Raw genomic sequence first — 26,498 nt, forward strand, 5'->3', positions numbered from 1 at the left:
ATCCCCTCAACTCTCCACTGAATCCAAAACTGACAGCTCTTAACGTGGACCAGGTGCAAAACTCAAAAGGCAGAGTCATTATCAAATACACAATCTCATTACTTCTCTCTGTGGGGCAGTGCGAGACGTGTATGTCAAGAACTGCTCACACAAATAACACCGAAGCAATTCCAAACGGAGCTTCCCGACATTCTGGAGATTTAGTGCTTTGCCAAGTAACAGAAAGTGCTCAAGTAACATTAAACAAATCAGAAAAATGTACCATGCAAAGTGAATATTACCAATTATATTCTCGATTAAATTAGGTCAACAATGCACTGATGCCTCCAACTGATCGAGCGAGCCAATCTCCAGCCTCCCTCACCAGGACAGTAATGAAGGAAATGAGATAAATATAACAAAGTTTCACGTTGCGATTGCCCACCTTTTAGCCACAACAACAAAAAACGAGGGAGCAGATTCAGTGCAGGATCTGGCTTCACAACAGCGGTGAAATAACGAAATCCACTCACTTTCAGGGAAAACTGTGAAGAACTCACATTGTCCAGAATATGAATACACAGGGCAGGCAGTTCAGTTCCCATATTCTACTGCTACCCCGACATTCATACGATAATGTTTCTTTCAAAGAGAGCGTTTGTAGCTGTGGAATGACAGTGGTAGGTGTTTCCCCTCGCTCTTACTGCCTCCCTTGGTCGTGTAGGGGCTGCAATTCTCATCTTACACGCACTAGTTGAGTGTGCAATTCTCTGTTGTGGAAAAGCGGAGTGTTTTGGAGCAGAAAGATGTGAAGTTCGGATGCTTCTGGAGTTCTTGTTGAAAGGTTCGGTTGACGCTAGGAAGATGGTTTGCAGACTTTTCCTCCCTTTCTGCGTGACATTCTCAGCCCTGCAGAGGTTCATGTGAAGCGTTGCTCTCATGTTTTGGTACGAATTCATTTGGTTTCATTCCCGCTGCTTCCGTTAGTTGGGATTGCAGATTGGGTCCAACGGATGGAATCCATGGATGAGTGCCCTGCCTCCAGGAATTGTCTGGCTGTCTTCTGCTTGCTCTGTCCTATTATTGTTGTGCGATTCTAGTCGAATGTGTGGTCCTTTCCATTTGTACGTATTGCTACGAGGGACTGCTGGACTGACGCCCACACAAAGTCTTTGCCAAGAACCAATATCCACCCACCTTCATTCGCAAATGCATGGCACACAAAGTTCGCAACGAGGATTTGTTGTGAGGTAGTTTTTAAATCATGCTTCGCTGTGTTAAAAACAAATTCTGGAAAACGATATCCAGACTCCTCCGAACCCTCGGACCTATGACAGCACAGAAACCGAGAGCCTCACTCAGACAACAACTCACGAGAAAAAAAGGCCCAATACCCCATCATGTGCAGTTCAAACGTGGTTGACGAGATTCCACGCATGGACTGCACGAAACACGACATAGGAGAAAGAGGCTGACAACTAGAGAGCTGCATTCATAATTTCATCTGGACTGTAAACGCCTCGGACAGCTGTTCCTTGCAGTTATGCACAGAATATTGAATGTCTCTGATTCGAGGGCTTGGAATTCAGATGATATGACAGTCTGCAGCACTGGTTACTTCGTTGTGTGAGGTAACTCCTGATGGAACACATGTCTCGCTCTATTGTTCATTAATAAATACATCCAAAATAGGAGCTTAGAGCAGCATTTCTGTTGTCCTTCTGATGTTGTCCCTGACATGCCCTGTGGCACTGCACTTATTCTGTGTTTCCTGAGGGTTTGGCACATGGTTCCACGATCGTTTTATCGGCAGAAATCTGCATTTTCGCTTTAATAACTGTTGTATGAAGCGTAGGTCCACCATTCTCTCTTCTATTTTTCTCTTCTTATGCACAACTGCAATACAGTAAAGGATCAATTAATATTGAAAGATGATATACAGAGGCGTGTGAAATACCGAAGTTTTAATGACATTTATGCAATGGTTAGAGATTACCTTGATTCAGGAAATAAGGATGTAAAGTCTTTTTGGCTGGAGTTGAGGAACAGTGAGGAATGGACTCACAAGCATGTGTCGTTTGCAAGCCCACTCGCAGTAACCACAAAGGGATATAAATCGTACAAGGTGGAAAAAATGCGTGTTAGTGACAAAAATGGCAATAGTCATGCGTGATCTTAACTTCCCATCTAAAACTCTCGGTTCCATTGTAAAAACGTTTGGAGAACCAAAATAAAAAAAAGTCTCACATGTCCCATAAAACATCACGAGGGATATCTTTGTAATTGATTACTCTACTGGTGACTTAATTTTCCTATTTTCTCGGAAACCATCTCTTTAATTGTGAGCATCAGAAAAGGCTTTGTTTTGCCAGCAAGAAATAAATATGTGATTAACCTTTGTTGGTTTCATGCATAAGAACACTGAGACTCCTCTGCACCGCACTTCTTTTGCATTTCTATCGATTTTAACACTAGTGTGTCTTTTGATTCTTCCCAACAAAGTATATGACCTCGCATTCCCTACATGAAACTGCATCTGCCAAGATTACTCCAATTGTTGGAGGGAATCCTGAGGAACAGAATGTACTTGTATTTGGAAAGGCAAGGACTGATTCGGGATTGTTAACATGGCTTTGTGCGTGGGAAATCATGTCTCACAAACTTGATTGAGTTTTTTGAAGAAGTAACAAAGAAGATTGATGAGGGCAGAGCAGTAAATGTGATCCATACGGTCTTCAGTAAGGCGTTCAATAATGTTCCCCATGGGAAACTGATTGGCAAGGTTAGATCTCATGTAACAGCAGTGGACCGAACACCAACCCTTGTGGTATGTTGCCAGGACCTGGACACCAAGAAGAACATGTTCCATCAACTACAACACTGTTTTCTATTGGCAAGCCAGTTACTGATCAAAGCTGGAATCTCTCCCACAATTCCATTCCTCTGCATTTTGTATACTAGCCTATTGTGGGGAAACTTATCGAACAACTTGCTGAAACCCATATACACCACATCAACCGGGTTACTGCCATTTATCTGTTTGGTCACTTTGTCAAAAAAGTCAACAAGGTTCGTTAGGCAAGGCCTAACCATCAGAAAACCGTGCTGACTGTCCCTGATCAGATTATTCTTTTCGAGATGGTCATAAATCCTATCTATAATAACCTTTTCCAACACGTTAACAACAACTGCAGTGAGACTCACTGGTCTGTAATTACCAGGGTTGTCTCTACGAAAGGTTTTGCACAAGAGAACAATATATGCTATGCTCCATTCCACGGCTCTTTTCCTGTAGACAACGATGATTTAACGATCAATTCCAAACGCTCATCAATCTCTTCCCTTGCTTCCCAGAAGGATCCGAGGACAGATCCCATCCGGCCCAGGGAACTTGTCTGTTTTCACAATCTTCAGTATTTCTATACCTAATCCTTGTGAACTTCAATCTCAACCTCGCCAACATTTTCATTTACTATAGCGAACACTGTCGAAAAATATTAATTTAGTGCTTCCCCTATCAACTCTGACTCCACACAAAACTTCCCACTATTATCCTTGATTGTCCCAAATTTAACTCTCGTCATTCTTAGAGATAATGCTTTAAATATGGAACATTTCTGATGAAGAACTCGAGTTTCCCAAGTCTAATCAAATTACAGGCCTGCTTTGCAAGATAAGATTTCTGAACTTTGAGTAGAAATTGTTCCAGCAGTAAAAGCATTCATAACGTATGGCAGCAAGCCCCGAACATACGTGGGGAAAGCCCAATGGACGTCAAAAGCCACCAACTTAACCACTCGGCTACGACTACTGAGCAGATGGCATCGTTGAGCAATGACCAAATCAGCCGTGATCTCATTGAAAGCTGCCGCTGATTGAGTTAAATGTTTCCATCTCCATTCATACCTTTGCTGTCATTTGTAAGGTGCGAGACACCAATGTAAAAGAAGAAAAGCACAAAGTTTGGAAAAGATATTTGCAGCAAAATTGAGTCAAAATTATTTATTACACGGAAAATCATACTTGGCAATTTGCTAGATCTCTTTGCGAACATGACCAGCAGAGGTAATCAAGGGAGCTATTGATCTGAGTATTCTTGGACATGAAACAAACAAAGGTTAGTGACATATTCATTTCTTTTTTTAGCGAACGAAATGGTCTTTCCTGATGGTTACAATGAAAGAGATGGTTCCCAATAAAAGACAGAGATTAAGTCGCTTGTAGATATACTTCAATGTGATACGATTCACTTTCAGCCCCGAATTACCCCAGAGATGGAGGGGGTGAGTTACTTTTCTTCACTCTTCAATTCCACAGCATGGAGGTACAGACATGAAACCGCCAGAGATGGAGTTCTTGAATTGGGAACCAGCGACACTGAAGGAACTCGGCAAAAGTGAGGACTGCAGATGCTGGAAACCCGATTTTAGATCAGAAAATGCTGGAAAAGCACAGCAGCATCTGAGGAGCAGGAAAGTCGATGTGTCTGTTGCCAGTCTTTCTGCGTTCCGCAAACAATTTTTGTTTTTGGCTCAGATTTCCAGCAACTGCAGCTATTTGTATTATGTTAACATTCATAATGTTTTGGACAAAACCAATGACGTGCTAGCATCGGAAAATCGGCAGAAGTACTGGTACACCGATATGTTAGCTGAACAATACAACCATTCCATGAGCGGCAATATGATCCGGGCCACGGTGCTGAGAGTACCGAATCCTCACAAGTAAATATCAAGACAAGGCGATAGATACTATTGTATTTAGTGTAAATAAAACACCCTTTATGAACATTTTCGTTGCAGATTATTTTCAACTTGTCTTCGTAGATTTACAAAGTGGGAAAAGGCCATTCCGCCTGTGTGCATTGTGGCTAATCAGAGAGCCATCTATTCCAGTCGCAGTTTCCAACTTTGGCCCAAAGTCTCGTGTGTTCTAATGTTCCCAGGGCAAATGTCAATGACTTTATCCTGTGTTGTTAAATGGCACAATAATGGGGCAGATGTATGACACTTCCACAACGACTTGTAACTCTTTTGAGGAACTGATGCTCATTTTCACCCACAAAGGGAGTCACACAGAAAGATACCCCCAAACCGCCAGAGGTCGCCGTTGTGGTGAGCTGGAATTTGAAATGGAGAATAGGACAAATGCAAGTTTTAAACACAGAAGCAACGTCCCGGCAGGACTTCACAGGGGAGCGTCAACGTGGGGCACGGTTAAAGTGAGACATTCCCCTCGAGCCAGGTAGGACTCGAAACTGCAATCTTCTAACCTGCAATCAGACGCGTTATCTATTACGCCACTGGCCCAATAGACACGCTCGTCAACGGCAGAATGTCGATATGTAATGCCATGGACTTTCACGGAATCAGAATTAAAAAGGTGAACCAGCAGCGAAGATAATCACCAACACTGCTTCACTTCGAAGTTTCCAATTTGTGAAGCAGTGCCTTTCACTGGCAAAGGAGAAACATTTGTCCTCAGCTGTTTGCTTCAGGGTCGCCTCCTTCTCTGCTGGAAGTGTCCATCGTTTTATTCACAGTCACGACGCGATTTCATGATCCACTCCAGTGAAAACGTGTCATGGTGTCGTCTAAGCAAGACCCTGCCGAAACCCAGCGAGAGACATCTGGTCATTTCGAGCTCAGGATGTGGAATTAGACGAGCTGCGTGACACCTTTTCTTGGCGCCGCCACTTCACTGCAAATTAGCGGCTCAAAACGAGCCGTTGTTAGCATCAGCTTGATTTGTACCTTCCTGCAGTGCATTTGCTTAACAACATCAGATAGATCCCATCCGGCCCAGCTGACTTATCTATTTTCACACTCTGCAGTATTTCTACTATCTCTTCCTTGTGAACCTCAAACTCTTCGAGTCTTGACGCAAGTATCTCTGTATCTTCCTCGCCAACATTTTCATTATCTATAGCGAACTCTGTCGAAAAATATTTATTTAGTGCTTCCTCTATCTCCACTGACTCCACACAGGACTTCCCACTATTATCCTTGATTGTCCCAAATTTAACTCGCGTCATTCTTTTATTGCTGACATACCTATGGAAAGCCTTAGCGTTAACCCTGATCCTATCTGCCAACAACTTCTCATGTCTCCTCCTGGCTCTTCTCAGCTCTCTTTTTAGGTCGTTCCTGATATCGTTGGAACCCTCGAGCGCTCTAACTGAGTTTTCACGTTGTGTCCTAACATAAGACTTCTTATTCTTCTTGACCAGGGATTCCACTTCCTTAGTAAACCACGGCTCACGCGTTCTATATCTTCCTCCCTGCCTGGCAGGTACATACTTATCTAGGACACACAGGAGCTTTTCCTTGAATAAGCACCACATTTTTAATGTGCTCACCCCCTACAGTTTCCTTCCCCATTCCACGCTTCCTAAATCTTACCACATTGCATCGTAATTTCCCTTCCACCAGCTGAAACTCTTGCTCCGTGGAGTACACCTATCCCTTTCCATCACAAAAGTGAACCTGAGAGAAATGTGATCGCTGTCTCCAAAGTGCTCACCTACTTCCAAATCTAAAATCTGGCCAGGCTCGTTTCCCAGTACTAAATCGAAAGTGACTTCTTCCCTTGAAGGCATGACGACATACTGTGTCAGGAAGCCCTCCTGCACTCACTGGATAAAACTGACCCATCTATAGTACTCGTACTGTAGTGATCCTAGAAAATATTTGGACATTGTCTTGAGTGTTCCAGAGTTTTTCATTGTCCCAGAGTCCAGATGAAGTTTGTATTCCTCACGTACGGTAGTGAGAATTCTTTCAATCTCTCAGATCAGTTCTTGTGCCAAGAACATCAAAGTCAATGTCCCTTCCTCTACTCGGACTGACAGTTCACACTTCTTCATTCTCCTCTAATTCCATTTCCCAAAGAGTTTCTCAACATTTCCAAAGTGGAGCCCAAATTATATGGTTTGCTTCCTAAACATTTTTCCAACTTCCAACTGACAAGATTTTCACAGTATCTCTTCACTATTCTGTGGCTTGCACCATGTCCAGGGATGAGAAGTCCCGTTTGGTGGAGGGAATTCCTCGGCTGGTGAGTTTCACTTTGGAACAAAGATGGTTAAGTGGCAATTTCCTGCGGTTGTTTGTAATGATTGGAGACGGAGCGGTGGGGAATGAGCACTCTGACAAGCAGAAGGAAGTGTTGACAATGACCAGAGTCAGAGAACAGAGGACAGGGATTAAAGGAATCTAATCAAAAGCAGCACTTCTGCTCAGGGCGTTCAATAACAACTGCAGAAACCCGATGTGTCGGGCAGTGTATCTGGAAAGAGAAACAGAGGTAATGTTTTAAATGTGGAACATTTCTGATGAAGAACTCGAGTTTCCCAAGTCTAATCAAATTACAGGCCTGGTTTGCAAAACAGGCCTTCTGAACTTTGGATTGTCCACCAGGAAAGCATTCACAACGTAGTCAGCAGGATTCGAACCTTCGTGGGAAAACCTCAATGGACTTCTAATCCATCGCCTTAACCAATCAGCCATGACTTCAGAATGCGCAGCGTTGTGGAGCATTGACAAAATTAGTCGTGATCTCATTGAAAGCTGCGGCCGACTTGAGTTAAATGCTTCCATCTCCTTTCATAACTTTGCTGTCATTTGTAAGGTGCGAGGCACCAATGTAAAAGAAGAAAAGCACAAACTTAGGAAAAGATATTTGCAGCCAAATTGAGTCAAAATTATTTATTCAAAGGAAAATCACACTTGGCAATTTGCTAGTTCTCTTTGAGAACATGACCAGCAGAGGTAATCAAGGGAGCTATTGATCTGAGTATTCTTGGGCATGAAACAAACAAAGGTTAGTGACATATTCATTTCTTTTTCTGGCGACGGAACTGGTCTTTCCAGTTGCCCACGATGACAGAATCTTTTCCCAATTAAAGAAGGCAAATAAGTCCCATCTCACGCTGACACCACCGTGAGCGCTGCTGTTTCACAATGCCACAGAGTCAGGGTCAATTCCCGCCTCAATCAACTTTATGAGTGGAGTTTGCACATTCTCCCCGTGGCTGCGTGCGCTTGCTCTGGATTTCTCCCACAGTCCAAAAATGTACCGGTTTGTTGAAGTGGCCGTGCTAAATTGACGGGGTTAAAGGAGAGGAATGCATTTGGGCTCGGGCGGGTCGGTGTGGAGTTGCTGGGCCGAAGGGCCTGTTTGCACATTGTAAGTATTCTAATCTATAGTAATCAATGACCAAGGTACAGCGCACGTTGTTCGATGGGGCATATATAACTTTTCAATTGTTTTTCTTCAAAGTTTCTTACAATTCAAACGGGAGAGGAAGAAGGGAAATGAATGTCTCCCATAATTCTTGCCTTCTTTTATCATTCACAGGCGGTTTTTTTTCCTCTACTTTTTTTTAACACTGTGGTTACTGTTAGTGTTCTTGTAAGCTACACCGGCTGGTTTCCTCTTTCCTCAATGTTCCTCATCTCTACCCAAACACACTTTCCACCCTTATCTCCTGAATCAAAATAATCTCTAACCATTGCATAATTGCCACGGAAACTGGGCTTTTCACACGCCTGCAAATGTCATTTCCCAATATTAATTGATCTTTTACTGCGTTGCAGTTGCGCACGAGAAGAGGAAAATAAAATAGAGGTCGGTGGTCCGAGGTTTCAAACGCACGTCATTGCAGCTAAAACGAAGGTTACTGCACACAATGCGATCACGGAAGCATGCACCAAACCGTCAGGAAACACACAATAAGTGCAATGCTGGATGTCATTTCCGGAACAGGACGAGAAACACAACAGAAATACGTCTCTTGGGTACTATTTTGGACGTATTTCTCAATAAACTATCGTGTTTTACATATGTTCCATCGGGAGTTACCTCACACAAGGAAGTAACCAGTGCTGCAGACGGTCATATAATCCGAGCTCCAAGTCCCGGAGTCAGAGACACTCAGTCCCCTGTGTGTACCTAGAAGGAACAGCTGTGCATGGGGTTTACAGGGTAACTGAACTGCATGACTGCAGCTCGATGGTCGTCTCTCTGCTTCTCCTCTATAGTTTTCTGTGCAGTCCCTGCGTGCAATCCTGTCAACTACGTTTGTCCGGCACAAGATGGGCATTGGTCACTTGTATCTGAGAGAGGCTGTTGGTTTATGTGTTGTCATAATTCCGAGTGTAAGGAGGAATCTGGCTGTCAGTTCCCAGAAACTTACTTTAATAAATGGAAGCGTGCGTTTTAACTTGCCGGGTGGCATATACTCATTGCAAAGTTTGTGCACTGCGAATCACGTTGTGGGACTATCCAATTTTGGCAAAGAACTTGTGTGGCATTCACGAGTTTCCACGACCAGCTATCCCTAGTAGCAATACAGACAAATGGCAAGAACTACAAATTCGATTAGAGCAGCACAAGGTTAATCTGACAGGGCAAGCAGAAGGCAGCCAGAAGATTTCTGGGTGTAGGGCAATCACCCAAGGTACCTTTTCATATGAAAGTCTATGCATCAGTAGAATCTGGGACCAACGGAGCCTATGTTGGTTATTCATATTCCAGACAACTTGCGTTGTTCCCCGTTTACTCTGAAAGTGAATAGACTTAGTTATTTCACCGTTATTTCGAAAGAAAATCCTGCATTGAATCTGTTCGCCGTGTTTTGATGTTGTGGCGAAAAGGTGGGCAATCGCGATGTGAAACGTTGCTATGCTTTCATTTCCTTCATTACTGTCCTGGTGAGGGAGAAAGGTGATTGGCTCTCCCGATCAGATGGGGGCACCGGCGCATTGATGTCCGAATTTAATCACGGATATACTTGGAAATGTTCACTTTTAATGGTTCGTTGTTGTGTTTTGTTTTATGATACTTGAGCACTTTCTGGGACTTGGCAATACACTAAATCTCCAGTAGGTTTGGAATTGCCTCGCTGTTATTTGTGCGAGCAGTTCATGTCAGAGACGACTCACAGTGCCTCACAGACAGCACTTCAGCTTCGGTGTGTCTGATCATGGTACTGCCTTTTCAGTTTTGATTCTGTTCCACGATAAGAGCTGTCAGTTTTTGGATTTGCTGGAGAGCAAAGTGGGTAATGCGATATGTGAGGTATTTTTCTTCAGCCAAAATCTTTGATGGTGAACTTGCGAAAGTGTCAAGAAGAATGGTCATTGCCGGCAAATATCCGGAAAACTTTCATCTCTGGATCAGTTAGGCTCATCCACCCTCCAAACAAAATAGCCAAACTCGCTGACTGAGTAACAAACATCATGCGTTTTTTTTGCAAATGGTGTATTCAAACCGTTGCCGGTGGCTGGAGCATCTCAGACTTGTCGAACATGAAAACAAATCCCGTGATCCAACTTGCCCTTGCTGAATAGATAACCGAAATTAATCCATTACATTTCTGCCAATATTTGTGCCTTATCTCTCCGAGGTCTTCCTGTCTATTCAGATGCCTTTGAAATGTTGTGAGTGCACCAGACTCTGCCACTAAATGTGGCGATTCATTCCACACACACAAAGGTTCTGTGTCCCTCACATCCCTTTCAAATTTTTCCTCTCTCACATTTAACATTTGCTATGTAGATTTGAACTCGCGTGTCTTGTGAAGAAGTGCTCCCTGACTATTTACTCTGTCTGTCTTCCTCATGATTTTATAAGCTTCTGTGAGGCCATCTCTCAGCCCTGAAACTCCTGGGAATCTGACGAAGCCTATTCAGTTTCGTTCTTATGTCCAAGCACGGCAAACCTTGCAAATCGTTGTAAAGGTTTTCCAAACTTACACTTGCAAGAAGTGTGTCCAGCTGCAGCACTTGTTTGACCGCGTGGCCACTCTGGAGCTGCGGGTGGACTCACTGTGGAGCGTCAGCAATTCTGGAGAGTTATGTTGCCTCCCAGGTGCTCAGGCCAGGGATGTCGCCCATCGGCTGAAGAGCATTCGAAAAGGGGATCGTGAACAGCCAGTTGTCTTGGTGCATACAGGCACCAACGAGAAAAAAAACGAGATGAGGACCTGCAGGGAGAATTCAGGGAGCTCGGAGAGAAATTAAAGAAGAGTACCACAAAGCCAGTAATCTTAGGATTACTGCCGGTGCCATGTGACTGCCAGCGTAGAAATGAATAAATAAAAACGGCACGATGAACACGTGAGTTGAGGAATGATGCTGCAGGGCGGGTTTCAGATTTGTTGGATTTTGTGACCAATTCTGGGGAATGTGGGACTATAAGAAAATTGACGATCTACATCTGAACCAGACGGGAACGTATGTCCTTTCGGGAGTTTTTGGTCCTGCTTTTCGGGAGGTTTTATACTAATGTGGCAGGGGGCTGGGAACCACAAGATTAAACAAGTTGGCAGTGAGGTGGAAACTGGAAACGCTAAGAATCTGGAAGCTAGCATTAATAATGGGAAGAGTAGGCAGAGAGCAGATGAATGCAAAAGAACTGCTGGCCTGAAATGCATCTACTTTAATGCATGGAGTATAGACAGATGAATTTAGGGCTTAGATTTGTGCCTGGGAATATGACGTTATTGCGATCACAGAGATTTAGTTGAAGGAAGGGCATGGTTGGCAACCAAATGTTCTAGGATATAGACGCTTCAGACGGGACAGGGAGGGAAGTAAAAGGGGAAGGAGTTGCATTGCTGGTCAGGGATGATATCATGGCTGTGCGAAAGGAGGACACCATGTCGGGCTTGTGTCGTGAGATGGAGCAGTGAAATAAGAAGGGTGAGGTTAGATTTTTGGGGCTGTATTACAGTGAGCGTGAGGTGTAAGAAAAATAGTTAAACAGATCATGGAAAGACGTAGGGGCAATAATTTAGTGTTGATTGGAGATTTCCGTTTTCCCAACATTGACCGGGATACTCTTAGCGTCAGAGGTCTGGATGGGATACCATTTGTAAGAAGCCTCCAGGTAAGTTTTCTGGAGCGGTATATCAATAGTCAGACGAGGGAATAGGCCATATTGGAACTGATATTGGGGAATAAGCCAGGGCTGGTGATAGCAGTTGCCGTGGGTGATTTCTTTGGGAAGTGTCCAATATTCTGTAAGTGTTAGAATACACATTGACAAAGATGAGAGTTGTCCTGAGGAAAGAGTACTAAACTGGGCCAAAGCTAATTACATCAAAATTATGCAGGAGGTCGGAAATGGAGTTTGGACACAGCTATTTGTAGGAAAGTCCACAGTTCATACGTTTCAGGCTTTCAAAGCTAGGTTAAATATAGTGCAGGAGAGGCATGTGCCGTTGAAGGCAAAGGATTTGAAATGCAATATTCGTGAACTGTTGATGACAGGACAATTGTACGACTCGCCAAGAGGAAAAGAGAAGCATACATAACGCCTCGGCAGCTGACAACATAATGGTCCCTGGAAGAACATGAGAAGAGTAGGACAAGTATTAAACGAGGAATCAAGGGGCTTAAAAGGGGTCATGAAACAACTTCACGCTAGCACAATTAAGGAGAATCCTAAAGCCTATTATTCATATATAAAAAGCAAGCGGGTAACCAGAGAAAGGATTGGTCCACTAAAGGAAAATTAAGGAAGGCTGTATGTCGAATCTGAGAGAGTGAGCATAATTCTGAATGATTATTTTGCATCAGTGTTCACTGAGGAGAGGAACATGATGAATGTTGAGTCTAGAGTAAGACATTTGATTAGTCTGGATCATGTTGACACAAGTAGGGAAGCTGTGTTGGGCAGGCAAGGGGTAATTAATGTGGACAAATCCCCAGCAACGGATGGGATCTATTCCTGGTTCCTGAGTGATGTGAGAGAGGAAATAGCTGGGGCCCTGACAGATATCTTCGTGGCATCCTTCAGCACAGGTGAGGTTCTTACCGACTGGAACGTTATTCAAATTGTCCCCTGTACAGGAAGGATAGTAGGGATATTCCGGATAACTACAGAACAATGGGCCTAACATCAGTGTTGGGAAAGTTGCTGGAGAAGGTACTGAGGCATAGGATCTATTCATATTTAGAAAATAATGTGCATATCAGTGAGAGGCATAGAGTTTTTCGGGGAAGTGCCCAACTTGATAGATGAAGGAAAGGCTGTTGATGTCATATACATCCACTTCTGTAAGGAGTTCGATAAGGCTCCCCATGGTAACCAAATGCAGAACTTAAAGTAACATGGTGTGCAGGGTGTTCTAGACAGGTGGGTAAAGAATTAGTTGAGCAATGGGAGACAGAGAGTGGTAGTTGAATGGAGTTTCTGGAAATGGAGAAAGTTGACCAGTAATGCTCCACAGGGGTCACTGTTGTAGCCACTGTTGTTTGTGATAGACTTAAATGATCTGGAAGAGAGCACTGATGCAATGATCAGAAAGATTTCAGATGACACGAAGATTTCTGGACGAGCAGAAAGTATAAGTGACTGTTAAAAAATACAGGAGGATCTAGATATACTGGAAAGTTGGGCGGAGAAGTGGCGGCTGGAGTTCAAAGCAGAGAAATGTGAGGTGACGCATTTCGGTCAGTCTAATTCTAGATGGGGTTATACAATGAACAGAAGAGGTTTAGGGGAAAAAGTTGATGGACAGAGAGATCTGTGAGTGTAGGTCCATTATACACTGAAGTTTGCTGCAAAGGTGGATAGAGTAATCAAGCAGGCATATAGTATGCTTGGCTTCATTGGATGGGGTATTGAATAAAATGGCTGGCAAGTCATGTTAAAATTGAACAATACATTGGTCTGGCCACACTTAGAATACTGTGTAAATTTCTGGTCGCCACATTACCAAAAGTATGTGGACGCTTTGGAGAGGGCGTGTAAAAGGTTTAAGCGGATGTTGCCTCGTATGGAAGGTGCAATCCAGGAAGAGAGGTTGATTAGGTTAGGTTTGTTTTCATTGGAAAAAAGGATTTTGAGGAAGACCTTTTTTGAAGTTTACAAAATCATGAAGGGTACAGACAGGGTAGATAGAGAAAAGTTTAATTTCCCAGGTTGAAGGATTAAAAACGAGCGGTCACGCTTTCAAGGTGAAAGGTGAAGAGTTTAAGAGGGATACTCGCGGCATCTACTTGACACAGCGGGTGGTGGGTGTCTGGAACGCGTTCCCAGCAGAGACGGGAGAGGTAATCACGGTAAATACGTTTAAGAGGCGTCTGGACAGATGCATGAGGAGGTGGGGAGCAGAGGGATACAGATGCTTAGGAATTGGGTGACAGGTTTAAACAGTAGATTTGGATCGGCTCAGGCTTGAATGGATGTAGGGCCTGTTCTTAGTTTGTACATTTTTTTTTGGTCTTTCTTCTTAAATTATGCCAATTTCATTACAAAATTTGCGAGGTCGAAGTGCCTGAAGTGAATCCATGCTGAAACACTAGTCATAACAAAGCTGAGTGTTGGTTTTTGTGTCGTAGCGTGGTCGAGCGGTCTAATGTGCTGCAATTTATGCTTCAGTTTCTATCGAATCGTGGCTTCCAATACCAGCATTGAAAGTGAGCAACTGTGTGGCGATGTATGTGAGACAGCTGCGCATGTGTGGATGCCTTTTAATTTGAGTGTTTGCAGATCCTCAGTGTGCTTACCCTCTCGGTGATAAAATCAGCGACCGTCTCTGAAAACAACGCAAGTTCCTGCTGTCCGACAGATCCTCATATCCCGTCGATAATTTTGCTTTCGGATATCTGCGTTGCCTGTTTCTGTATCTCAAATGGTCAGCGCAGTTGGCTGAAATGTTGGTGGTTCGAGCCCACCCAGGGAATAAGCCTCAAATATTTCAGCACAAGCATTTACCCCGACCATGTATTGACATTGTAACCGTGAAAACTCATCCATGATTCACCCCAATTCCGCAGGGAGTGAGACGTTTACACGCAGCAGAATACGACATCACTTTCTCCAAGCTCCCGATGCAAACATAAATCGGCCACTGCAGCTTCAATCAGCGGCTTTCTGCCAAGCCATGGGAAACAACTCGAGGAAACTCCTTCCTTAGTAACAGCGCTTTCCGTGTGAAAGGAGCAAAACTTTCACTTTAAATTGGAAAGGGCTTCAGGACATTGGAACGTTGCTCCAGTTCTTGGAACGTGTTATAAATAAAACTCCTTACTTGAAAATAGGAAGTGGTAAAGGTTTTAGGTAGAAAGAACAAAGAAAGTGTTGATTGAGACGACGCTGTCTCGTCAGCAGATGGGAAATGCCCAAAACTGTGAACGGAAATAATTGGGTTTCCTTTGGTAATTTCCCGACTGATTTACTGTCTGCCAGAGAGATTGGAAATCACATCAGTGACATAAAGGTGAGGGTAAAAATGTGAAGATATTAAGGTTGAATCTTAAATCCCCGGGACAAGTGCGGAATAGATTGTAATGCTTTGAAGGAATAACTGAAATGAAAGGTGTGAATGATATTTTTGTGATTAGGAAGAATGAACTGGATCCTAACAAATTGCTGATGAATTATGCTCGCAATGTAATAGCAAACTAATCCACAGTGCACCGTGCTTGGTTAGCTCTGTCGCTGCAGTGTGAGATGCTTAATCTGAGGGTGGTGGGTGTAAGCCTCACAATGGGTGCTTTCACTGCTTAATACAATTCCGGCTCTTCGTTCCACGTGCAGTATTGCAACCCTTCGCAGGGCAATGTTCTTGCTGCTTTCATTGACACATCTGTCTGCCTGCTTTTGATCACACGTCGGTTTCTGAGTGAACACTGTTTTCATTTTACTGGAGGCGCCTGAGTCAACTTTATCAGTGCAGCCGAAAATACAATGAATGATGTCCGTTTGAAAACGTGAGGTTCCAAACCAACCGTGCACCATCCAAAGTGTTCATAGGCATGGAAAGAGAATGGCCACTTGCGAAGGGTCTGACAGAGATGGATCAATGTCACATGGGTCCTGAACCAATTTTCAGTGATTCAGATTGTTCTGATGGAAACCGAAGGGCACTCTCCCTCAACGTTTTGCAATTGCGCTTCTTGTGTTTAACGTAATGAACAGTATATTGTCAGTAACGAGAGTGGAGGTGCGACAGGATCGTGAGGTTTCAGTGTGGGACATAGACACAGTAAGTCAAATATCCCCAGAGCACGGGAGAGCTGTTTGGTCCAGGATCACTGCCATCTTCTGTTTCTAAACCAACATATGAAATTGCTGGAAAACCTCAGCAGGTCTGGTAGCATCTTGGAAATATAAATCGATTTAAGATTTCGGGACAAGTGACACTTCTTTTCCATGTCCATCTCCACCTGCTTTTGCACACTCTTCTTTTTTATTGAATGTCTCCTGACTTCCAACTTTATATTCAGTTTCTCTTTTATTACTTCCTCTCCAACAATTTTCCCAGTCTCCAATTTTGCATCAGAACTGTTCCATCTTTCACATTGCCCAGGACTTCGAACTGAACAAATAACTGTTTCTATTTCCTTAGATAGCAGATGGCCAGAGACTGGAAGGCAGTGTGGTTCCAAAAACTCATCCATGATTCACCCCGAGTCCACAGGGAGCAAGACGGTTACACGCAGCAGAATACGACACCATGTTCTCCAATTCCCCCGATGCCAACTGAAAGCGGCCACTGCAGCTTCAATCAGGGCTTCCTGCCAAACAATGGGACTCAGCTCGTGGAAACTCCTTTCTCATTAACTGCTCTTCCCGTGGGAAAGGAACAAAGCTTCCATTTTAAATTGGAAACGGCTTCAGGAGATTGGAAGGTTGTTCCTGTTCTTGGAACGTGTTATAAAAAAAAACTCCTGTCTTGAAAATAAAAATTGGTAAACGTTTTAGGCAGGAAGAACAAAGAAAATGATGATTGTGAGGACTCTGTCTTGTCAGCAGATGGGAAATTCCCAACACTGTAAACGGAAATGATTGGGTTTCCAAAGGTAATTTTCCGACCGATTTACTGTCTGCCAGAGTGACTGGAAATCACTTCATATGAAAATATTCGGGTTGAATCTTAAATGCGGGGACAAGTGTTAAATAGATTGGAATGTTTTGAAGAAATAATAAAAGTGAAAGATGTGAATTATATTCTTTGTGATTGGCAGGAATGAGCTGGATCTTTGTAAATTGCTGTGCCAGGTGAATTGTGCTCAGAATGAAATAGCAAACTAATTCGTCGTGTGCCAAGCCTGGATATCTCAGTTCGGTGAAATGTGAGGTTTTTAATCAGAGAGTCGTGCGTCCAAGCTCCATAATAGTCGTTTTCACTGTTTAATAGATTTCCACCTTTTCGTTCCACATGCAGAATTCCAAACCAAAGCTGGTGGAGCGTTCTTGTTCCTTTCGTTGACACATATGTCCTCCTGCTTTGATCACATGTCGGTTTTTGAGTGAAAACTGTCTGAACTTTACTGGAAATGCCAGAGACAACTTTGTCAGTGCAGCTGAAAATACTATGAATGATGCCCATTTCAAAACGTGAGATTCCACTACATCGGTGCACCAACCAAAGTGTTCAAAGACATAGAACGCGAATGGCCATTTGTCAGTGGTCTGACAGAGACGGCTTAATGTCTCATGCGTCCTGAACAACAATTAACGATTTAGAATGTGCTGATGGAACGGAACGGAGCTCTCCCTGAACGTTTTGCAATTGTTCTTGTTGTGTGCTCATGTAAGTTTATGTAATGAACAGTTTATTGCCAGTAACGAGGGTGGGGGTGGGGAAGCATTCTGAGGTTTCAGTGTGGGACAAACGTGATTTTGATCGAACGGGTAAGTCAAATATTCCTAGAACATGGGAGAGCTGATTGGTCCAGGATCACTCCCATTTTCTGTTTCAGAATCAACAAATGAAATTGCTGGAAAATCTCAGCAGGTCCGGTCGCATCTTGAAAACGAAAACCGAATGAGATTTCAGGACTGGTGACACTTCTTGTTCCATCTCCATGTCCCTCTGCCTTTCTACAAACTTCCTTTTTATTGAATATCTCCTGACTTCAAACTTTATATTCAGATTCACATTTATTGCTTCCTCTCCAAACATTTTCCCAGTCTCTAAAATTGTATCATGCTTGTTCTATCTCTCACTTTGCCCAGGACTTACAACTGAACAAATAACTCTGTTTCTATTTCCTTAGATGCCACATGGCCAGAGATTGGAAGACATAGGAGGACGGTTAGTGCTTTCAGAATATCTAGTCTGCTCCGCCATTCGATCTTGGCTAATATCGTTCTTAACCCCATTCTCCAGTCCCGTCCCTGAACACTTACTCCCCAGTCTTAGGATCCAGTCTTTTTCCCAGAGTGGGTCCTAATCCGTCCTAAAACCCTCCACATGTGTTGGCAGCTGTTACACCGTGTCTATGTGTCATCAATCTCAGTTTCAGTGATTCTCGGCAGACACGAACTGTTCTGAGCAGCTCAGTCTGGTCTCTGGCCCCACTGTGATCCTGCGGGGGAGCAGTAATCATCTTCATCTCCTACGGAAAGGATCGGCGCTTCAAAAAAAAATGGACAGAAAGAAAGATAGGCTTGTGTGTCAAGATATGTGGAGGTAATTGCTTTCTCAACTGGTCAGTAAACCTTACTCTGTATATCCCCACACATTCTAGCTGTTGTGGTAAAAGGGAATACAAGTACAATTAATTGCCATCTACGCTTTAATTCGATATGTATTCTTCCTTCTTCTGAATATGCAGGGATGTTTCCAGCACTGATGGTCACCATTTCTAAGAGTGCATGCCGCGGGCCCTGATATTTTCTGGAGAGTAGCAGTATCAGTTTGTGCGAAAGTGTCCCAGTACAAAGCTTAGAAGAAACATTGTTGTTCCCTCTTTCCGGACGACAGTCTTTCATATCATGATCGATGGGGCTTTATTGCATACTCATCAGAAAGCCTTGTTTTGAATTTACTCGCCCAATACTACTGTATCGGTGGAATGAATATAATTCCGAATATCTGCTGCGTGAATTTCATTTTCAAAGTTCAATTCGCAGTGGTCCTTCATATGTGGCGATGTTTATATCACTGCTGGCCATCCTGTTTAAGAGTGCAGTTACATATGTTCCTCTGTCTTGGCGCTGCAGGGAAAATTGTCTCCGCCTTTTCAGCCAATATTTCCTGGATATTTCAACATGGTATTCTTTATTTTTTCATTCATGTCCACTTTAAGGACACAGTTACCGGGCACTGATCCTTTCTGTAATAACAGTACCGCATTTGCTTTACATGCGAAGGTGGCCAGGATCAGTCACAAGGAGAGCATTCATTTCCTTCTGTCACAGCGAACACTGGATTTATGATGTTAGTCTCTGTCAAATGCATCCGAAAATGTGCTCTGAAAGCTTCATTTGAACACTGTCTGGCGTTTCTCAACGTGTGTCAACCAAAACCAGAAATCCTCGATCATAGTTTGGAGCAGTTCACATATTCGAGTTTCGAAGCAGCAGACACGGATACAGTTCATTCAGAATGAAAAGATTTACAGGCACAGATGAACTATCGACTCTTGTTCTCATACTGTTACTAATATTACCGTGTGGCCTGAGGTTTAAGCCATGTTGTAACTGAAAATGAGGAAATCACAGATAGGTTGCCGAATGACAGTATGTATTTTGTTTTCTTGTTCTCACAGAGTTCCAGGAAAGTATGACAGCGAGGGAGAGGATTGCAAGTCACGTGCAGCTCTGGTGTAACACCTTCTGTCTGATTCAGTCATCAACAAGAAACGTGAATGTGACTAAAGCGGGAAACCTTTTCACAATCGAACAAAGAGCAATCACGAACAGTGACCACCTCTTTGAGATCTCAGATCGCCTTTGACCTTCCCTGAATACGTATAGGAACAAATTTTTGCACACCTCAACGTGAGAACTGTTTGAAATACCGACCATAAGAGAGTCACATGTCCTTGATTCCCACATAGGTTTCCAACTCAGCTTGCAGCCAGGTGGCAGTTGCTCATGGCTCTGCTGGATAATGCACTATTATAGAGAAATAAAATGAAAGTTGGAACTCTTATTGGCTGTGGGTTTCGAATAATCTTGCTACGTGTTCTGCCATTCTCGGATTCCAGTGCTAAACCAGTTTTTCAGTTCATCTGAGCAGCAGGAGAGTCGGCTTTTCTGGCAGGAGAAGAATTCATCATCTCCAATGATCACTTTATCTGAGGAGAGAGAATGAGCAAAGTTTTACACAGCGACTAATCGGAATTGCGTTCCGTTTCAGCATGGCAGCAGATATGGGCTAGCAAATTCAAAGCCAGATTTGCTGATGAGAACAACGAGCACGACCTCTTAGATAGAGCAATTCCTTCCCACCGCATATTCTGCAGAACTGGTACAGTTGCTGTGAGTATGCTGCATGGTATCATCAGGTACATGCTCATGGGTTTCCGGTTTTGGCCTGTGTGCTCGCGTGGCTGAGCAACCTGAGACTCTGTTTTCAGATTCCACTCCTTAACAAGGCTTGTGTTTGCATCCCTGCGCGGCCACGTGTGCTAATGGATTAAGCTGGCAACGTTTTGCAGGAATGAGTTTTGTTAAAGTTGAACAGAAATAAAAGCAGTCATTTCTTCGAACCCGGCTGTGATGTGGCACAGCAGAAAACAACCAACATGTCAGTGCCCACGCTGGTTTCCCCTTCTGCTCGAGTTGTCACGTTCCCCTCCAGCTGAAAGGCCACCAGCATAATATGTGACGCAAAAACAGGCAGCGCGAATCTTTCATATTCCAGACAATTTTGCATTTTTCACCGTTTCTCTGAAAGTGAATGGAGATATATCTTTCCCTGTTGATGTGAAATTAGGTTCTACATTAAATCTGCTCGCAGTTTTCTGTTGTGGTTGCGAAAAGGAGGGAAATTGCGACATGAAACTTGGTTACTTTTCCCTAATTTCCTTAATTTCTGTCCTATGAGAGAGGCTGGTGATTGGTCCTCTCGATCCGGTGGAGACATCAGCCCAATTGTTCACCTCATCTAATCGAGACTGTAATTGGTAATCTTCACTTTTCATGGTTCATTGTTAGTCAATTCTGATTCATGTTATTTGAGCACTTTCCTGGAAGTCTTGGTGCTCTAAGGCGCCAGTACGTTGAAAGCACCATTTGGAATTGCCTCACTGCAATTTGTGTGAGCAGCTCATGACCCAGACGACTCGCTCTGCCTCACAGACAGCATTCATGAGTCTGTGTGTGTGAAAATATGTTCTCTTTGTCAGTTCTGCTTCTGTTCATGAGTTGTCAGTTTTTGGTTTCGCTGGAGACACACACACAGACAAAGACCCACACGCACACATATATTTTGTGTGGTGAATTTTTTTGGTACTTTCAGAGTTACATTGCACTTTGCTCAGAAACCACATACATTCATGTAGAACTCTGAGCTCAAAACTGCATGAAATTATGTAGAACTCTGTGATCTCACTTTTTGGATTGGAATCAATCTAAACATCAGGTCATAGACAGAGAACACAGGGGGCTAACACCTTCAACATATTGTCTAGCTATTACCATTGTTAACAGCTAACCCGAGAATGCAACTTTTAAAAAAAAAGGTTTTGTTATTTACACATAGAATACAGTGATAGTTTCACTTCTTTTAACAGATGAAAGGCTTAACAGACAATCAATACTTCAATGTATAATTTCAGTTACATCACACTGCAAATGTTTGCTATAAATTCTGTGTTACGATAGAGCCGTCCACCTGATGAAGGAACATCGCTCCGAAAGCTAGTGTGCTTGCAATTAAACCTGTTGGACTATAACCTGGTGTTGTGTGATTTTTGACTTGTACACCCCAGTCCAACACCGGCATCTCCGAATCACAACTTATTCCCGTCAGCTTGCAAGTGTTCCCTGAGAAACTGCAGCTTTTTGGAAACGTATTACTGGGACAAAGTCATTGCTCAATGTGATGGGATGCACCGTCAATCTCTAATTACTCGAGACATTGAGAATTTGAGTTACTCCGCAGAACCCTGGATGTCCTCAGTAGCGGGGTACAGGCATGATGGCATGAGGCAAGGATTTAGACATAGTGACATTGAAGAAACAGTGAAATATTTTCAACTGGGAAAAGCGAGAAGCTTTGAGGGGTAATTGCGATGATAGTTTTCACTTGTATTTGCTGCCATTGTCCTTCCAGACAGATGCTGATCGATCACTGAATTGTTCTGGCAGGATCAGTGTGTATTTTCTGCGTGCAACCAGGAATTAGTTTTCATTCGGTTAATTCACAAGAAGAGAATTAAATCTTCATTTCCTGACTGGGAATGAAAGCCTGTTCTGGGCAATGCAAACTCAGACCCGTATGCAGGGATGTCCATTGATACTGCAGTAGCCTTTGGGACCTGTACAAACTCTAGTGCCTGCTCTTCACGTCATAATCGTCTTCGTCAGCAGTGTTTCTCTCTCCAAGTTTCCAAGTCGGTTCATATTATCACCCTTGGTTTCAATGTGAAGAAGGCAATGCTGTGATAATCTGCTGTTGTTCAGCAGATATACTGCAGCAAGTTAAGCAAAGACTGATGCTAACAAGAGCTCGTTTTGAGCTGCGCTGATGTGTTGGCAGCAAGAAAGGTAACGTTCAACTCGCCCTATTCCGGATGACGGGCCCGAAATGACCAGTGGGTTCTCGCTGAATTAGTTCAGGCTCTGGAAGGTAAAACACTTCAAGTATGAAAGTACAGTGAAAGGAAATGTTTCACAGAGTGGGGCATTCCAAGTGAAACAGTGACGGTGATTATGTTTGCTGATTTTTCACCTTGTGAATGTTGTTTCCCTGATGTGGACGTTTACATTACGTATATACAAACTGTCACAGCCAGTCCTGGTCTTTGGGTCAGTGACGGAATTGGTAACACGCCTGACATCGAATTAGGGGATTGTCGGTTCGCATTTAAAATCACGAGAATGCACGTGCTAGTCCATTCCTGTTGTCTGTCCGGAATGGAAGGGTTTGGGTTTTCCAATTTACAGTTTCTTTCGTCCAATTCAAATTCGAGCTCAGATCAACGTCTCTCATTGTCTATAGAACTGGCTTTGGTTTAAGCAAAAGTTGCCTTTTGGTGAGTGAACTTGCATGTTGGAGCGGACATCTGAAGTGAAGCACAAGGAGCTGGTCAAATCCTGAGAACTCTGCCACTCTCGGGGAATGTGTCTGTGTGTCTCTTTCTGTGGGAGACACGACGTGGGTAATAACACAGTGTGACTATGTCAAACTTCAATCCCATTTTTGTGTCATCGAAGATCAAAGCGAGAACCTCACTGCCATTTGCACTGGAAACATCAGAACACATAAGGTTATGGACCAAAGCTGGAAACTGGGAATAGAATAGATGAATGTCTTTAAACCAGACTGCACCAAATGGCCAAATGGGATTTTCCATTCTGCAAAACTTGAAGACGAGTAGAAACCAATCTGCAGTGGAACTGATCAGAAAAGAAATGGAAAATCCATTTCATTGAGAATAAGCGCAAGAGCGTCTGTCTTCATTCCGTGTAATCTCGTAGTTAGGATTTGGAACTCTAACCGCAATAGTGTTGGTTCTGTACTCGGACAGGGAATGCATGTTTCATTGTGCAAATATATCGTGGTACCAGTATTTCTTACCACTGGTCCGAATCTGGTAATGCTTGGTTTTGTGCCAGGTTGTCAAAAATCAAAAAGATACAGGTTTTGGAAATATGAACTAAAAACGAGAACTGATAGAGAAACCCGCTACAACTGACAACATCTGTGGAGAGAAACAGGTTTTCTTTTTCTTAAGATGGACAGGAAACAGGTTAGTTATAGATTTCTAGGTTATACTGTTGGGAAAATGATAATCTTACCTGTCGAATCAGGATATTTATCAAAGTCAGTCTTGAATTTACATTGAATTTACAATCTTAAAAGGACTTAATCAGCTGTCATGCTACATTCATTTTCCTGAGCTGGTGGAAGGCTATGTTTTAATGGCTACATTTCGTTTTAGTTTCCGTTATTTAGCAGTCACGCCGAATGGAGAATTGTTTCTTTCAGAGTCTGGCTCAATATGGGTCTTTGTTTTTTCTATATTTGTCTCTGTATCCTCCTGGGCCTTTTTCACATTCTCCGACTCTCTGGCTGTCCATATCCCTCATTTCCCATTTCTGCTCTCGAAAAGCCTGACATTCAGACACAGTTTGAGATTCGAATTGCTGAGAGGCTTTCTGACGCCTGGCTGGAGTCGGTCGAAGTAGTCTCACATTCTCTGTATAATGCGTCTGTCACTTCGACCTGAGGCAAGAAGACATTTCTTCCTCAAAATCGAAAGACCCTTTCGAAGTTAAAGTTGATTTCCTTATCCAACAGAAAAAGAAAGTAATTACATGATAGCTGAAGAAGAACAACGATGCATTTACTGTTGGTGTACAACGAATGAATGGTGACAGCAAAGAATGAGGGTGATCATGTCGTGGTGTCAGTGCCATTACCACAACATTTCCCGTAAATGCTGCAGTGTCTCCTGCCTCACCACTTAATTTCCACAAAACTGGGAATGAAGGAATGAGAATAAGAGGATGAGAAGCAGAAGTACTTGTGGAACGGCGGGACGAATCTCCAGGTTAAAATAGTAGTTAAAAAGAGCAGCATACACTACTGGATTTAAACCAGGAAAATGAAGCCGGAACGCGAAATCAGAATGTATAGCAATTCAAACAGGACACTGAGTTCCTCGATCAGCAACACAATACTTGCGAGAAATAACGAGCTTTCAATACAATGAGCAGGCAGACAGTGAGATGGGAGCTGCTTTCACCAGCTAAGCCATGGCGCCACGTTAAGAGCCAGATTTCTCGTCCATATGTGCAATGCCTGAACCTCTTGACCACAGGAATTCGAAAACGCGTTTTCTGTATTAATGTTGCTCAGTATGAATGGCAATCAAACTCTGCTTGTGCAAAAACAGACATTTCAATGCTGAGCATGCCCCACTATAAAGGCACAGAAAAAGACAGTATCCTCTTGCATTGGCATCAAAAAGATATTTTGGTCTGTTTAAACTGACAGAATAAAGAGGAGGTGCTCATCTCCGCTCGCGTCCCATTAACCACGTTAATACACACGCAGGGATTTTCAAACCAAGATGAACAGGCTCATTGTTGTGAATTGACAGTAGTGGTGTGTGAGTCATTGCGAACAGTGAGCAATAAATGCTGAACCAATAGCACTGACACTGAGCCTTGCACCATCAGCTCCACACTCACATCTTGTGTCATGTCGCCGAGGCATCAGTGCATTTGACTTTAATTATTCTACCCTTCACCTCTCCTCAAGTTATTCCAACCGCTTGCAGTGTCGAATTAGAACATGCAATTATTAGAAATGCATTTCTGGGACACAGTTGTCTTTCATTGAGATAAGGTTCACTGCCCATCCCTAATTATCGCAAAGATGTAGGGGACGAGTTACTTTTGTTAACTCCTCAAAACCTTAGTATGGAGGTACTGACAAGAAACCGCTAGAGAATGACCTCCTGGATTGCGGAAAGCAGACCGACCCTAAACTGCTAACGTAACTCACCCAGGGAAGAGCAGATGGACCCCACTCTGTCAATGAAAATCAACCACGGGACAGTAGTCTGACATCACACGATCAATGTAATTCAACGAGGAGATTATGGCCTGACCGCACGCTGTTAATGTAACTCACCCAGGGAAGAGTAGACTGACGCCACTCTGTCAATGTTACTCATCCAGGGAAGAGCAGACTGACCCAACACTTTATATGTAACTCATCCAGCAAATGGCAGACTGACACCACTCAGAGAAGAGCAGGCTGCACCCATTCTGTCTCTGTCACTCACCCAGGAAAGAGCAGGCTGATCTGATTCTGTCAATGAAACACAAGCAGAGAGACGAGCCTGACCCCACTCTGTCAAAGTAACTCACTCAGAGAGGACTTAATCCATTTTGTCCATGTGAATCATCCAGCGAAGACAGCGATGAAACCATACTTGCTGTTAAACTCAGACAGAGAAGAGCAGACACACATGATAATGAGAATGTAACATTCCCGTGGAGGAGCAGACTGACACCACTCTCTTAACGTAGCTCACCCAGGGATGAACAGACTGTGTGGACTCTGTGATATTACTCACTCAGAAAGGAGCAGACTGACCCCATTCTGTTAATATGACTCTCCCAGGGTAGAGCAGATGAAGCCCAATCTGTCAATGTGAGTCAACCAGGGAAGAGCACTCTGACCAAACGCGATCACTTTAACACAACTAGGAAATGGCAGACTGACGCCACTCTGTCAATGCAACTCACCCAGAAAAGAGCAGACTGTTCCCACACTGTCCAAATAACTCACTCCGTGAAAAGCAGACTGATGCCACTCTGACAAGATAACTCGCACAGGAAAGAGTAGTCTCATGCCACTCTGTCAATGTAACTCACTGAGGGAAGAGCAAACTGACGCCACTCAGTCAGTGTTACTCACGAGGGAAAGGTTCAGACTGACGCCACACTCCCAGTGTAACTCAGCAGACTGATCAAACACGGTCAATATAAGTCATTCACTGAAGAGCAGTCTGACCCCATTCTATAAATGTACATAACTGGCACGTCTCCAGAATTCTTAAAGGTCTCTCATTCATGTGATCGTATTT

This window comes from Chiloscyllium punctatum, chromosome 22 (assembly GCF_047496795.1).
Source record: "Chiloscyllium punctatum isolate Juve2018m chromosome 22, sChiPun1.3, whole genome shotgun sequence".
Taxonomy (NCBI): Eukaryota; Metazoa; Chordata; class Chondrichthyes; order Orectolobiformes; family Hemiscylliidae; genus Chiloscyllium; species Chiloscyllium punctatum.